Genomic DNA, 2,358 nt, shown 5'->3' on the forward strand with positions numbered 1-2,358 from the left:
TGTTATTGGGGGCTCTTACAGCTCTTATCACATCCCATACATCAGTTGTATCAAGCATATTTGTACATCTGTTGCCATCATCATTTCCAAAACATTTTCTACTTGAGCCCTTGGTAAAGCTCCTCTTTTTCCTTCTCCCTCCTTCCTCCACCCTCTCACCCTTGTGAATCTTTGATCAATTATTTATTGTTGTTATTATTTCATGTCTTACACTGTCCATTGTCTCCCTTCAGCCACATTTCTGTTGTTCATCCCCCTAGGGTGGGGGTGGGGGTTGAGATATATATATATATATTTCACCTTGTGATGGGTTCCCTCTTTCTCCACCTTCCCCCTCCCCAACCATCTCCCTCCCCTCATGATATAGCTACTCCCACTATGGCTATTGAGGGGTTTAATCTGTCCTGAATTCCATGTGTCCCAAGCTCTTATCTGTACCAATGTGTGTTCTCCAGTCTAGCCAGGTTTGTAAGGTAGTACTGGGTCATGGTAGTGGGGAAGGGGGGGCAGTGGAGTGGAGTGGAACTAGAGGAATGATGTGTGTTTCATCGGTGCTATACTACACCCTGGTTGAACCATCCCTTTTGTGCGGGGATATCCAATTATCTACAGATGGGCTTTGGGTCTTCACTCCAACCCCCCTTGTTTGCATCAATTTAGTTGTTTGTTTTGGATCTTTTGATACTGATACCTGATCCAGTCGACACCTCATGATTGCATTGGCTGGTGTGCTTCTTCCATGTGGGCTTATTTGCTTCCCTGCTGGATGGCTGTTTATTTAACTTCAAGCCTTTAAGACCCCAGATGTTATATCTTTTGATAGCCAGACACTAACTGCTCTCTGAACCACATTTGCTTATGCACCCATTTTTCAACAGGGCTACTTTGTTCATTTAAGCATATGCAATTGTGTGCCAGGTGGTACTGATGGTAAGTACATTAGTGAACAAAACATGAAAATAAACATTAGTGAACCAAACATGAAAACAAACATTCCTACTCTAATTGATTATGGAGATGAGCAATTTAGGCAGAAGAAATATCAAGTATAGTGTTTTTAATGGTTTTATTGGCATGTAATTCTCAACACAATTCAGTAGCTCAGTCACATCCAGAAGAGTTGTCCAATCATCGCAGTCAGTTGTAGAACCTAAGTATGGTAGTCTGAGGTAGGAACATACTTGGTGTGTTTGAAAAGCAGCAAATATTTGGAAGAATCCTGTGAGACTTTTGCTTTTATTCTGTTTGTGATTAGAGGCCACTGAAGTTGTTTGAGTAGGCATGGTTTGATTTAGGGTAAAAAAAGGGAAATATAGTTTATATGTAACATGGCAGCAATTAGAAATAATAGTAGGCTTTAAATGTGGAAAAAGTGAATGAAAAAACTCCATGAATCTTTTGAAACCCTCTCATACATAGGCATGGCTTTCAGTTAACAGTTGTCACCCATGAAAACACCACCAGAGTTAAGATGCAGAATGTTTCTGTCATTCTCAAAAAGTTAACTGGTAGCTTTACATTTTCTCTTACTTCCACTCCCTGTTTTTGAAAACCCGCTGATCTGCTTGCTTACTCTTGTGTAGCATGTGCTACAATGATGTGTAGCTTCTGATCTACTATGGGCATTCTCAGATGCTTGTTTGCAGATGCTTATGTGTCATTTTCCAATCCCCAAAGACAAAGGTCTCCCACTTACATCACAGTCGATTTGTGTTGGGACTGTATCAGTGGAATCTAGGCATAATCAGTTTGTTGGCATTATATATTGAAGAAAAGGAGCATTAACCTTTTCCATGTATCGGACTGTAACGGCGGTAGTGAAGAACATGTCAGATTCTGTATAACCTTTGAAGACAGTGCTGACAATATTTTTTGATGGATTAGATGTCAGATTTGAAATTGAGAAAAGATGACTTCTAGCTTTCTGCCTAGGCAAATGTTGAGAATGTAATCATTAATAGAAGACTGCGGTAGGTAGATGAATGAGGGATATTGAACTCAAATTCGGATACATTAGAGGTTGGTGGCTTTGACAAAGGCAGGTGGATATATGAATTTGGAGTTTAGAAGAGAGATGAGGCCAATAGATTGGAATGAGAGTTTGAACATTTGAATGGTATTTAAGATATGAGACTGGATGAGAACCTTGAAATTGAATGTAGACACAAAGGACAGTCATAGGGCTGCCAATATTTAATGTATTTAAGGAATACACGATCTCATGTAATGGAGCATGTACTGTCTGCATGTAAGGAAACAGTGATAATGGCAAAGTGATTAGAACAATGAAGCATCCCTTCTTTTTAAAAAAATCATTTTATTAGGGGCTCATACAACTCTCATCATATTCCATACATA

General features: G+C 39.5%; 1 protein-coding gene across 1 annotated transcript in view; it reads left to right on the forward strand.

Annotated features, from left to right (window-relative positions):
• The window catches only part of AEBP2 (AE binding protein 2), an 85,158-nt gene that overhangs the window by 71,817 nt on the left and 10,983 nt on the right, over nucleotides 1-2,358 (forward strand). The gene's annotated exons all lie outside the window — the stretch shown is intronic.

This window comes from Echinops telfairi, unplaced genomic scaffold (genome assembly GCF_000313985.2).
Source record: "Echinops telfairi isolate 266 unplaced genomic scaffold, ASM31398v2 ScPeMD7_21;HRSCAF=78, whole genome shotgun sequence".
NCBI lineage: Eukaryota > Metazoa > Chordata > Mammalia > Afrosoricida > Tenrecidae > Echinops > Echinops telfairi.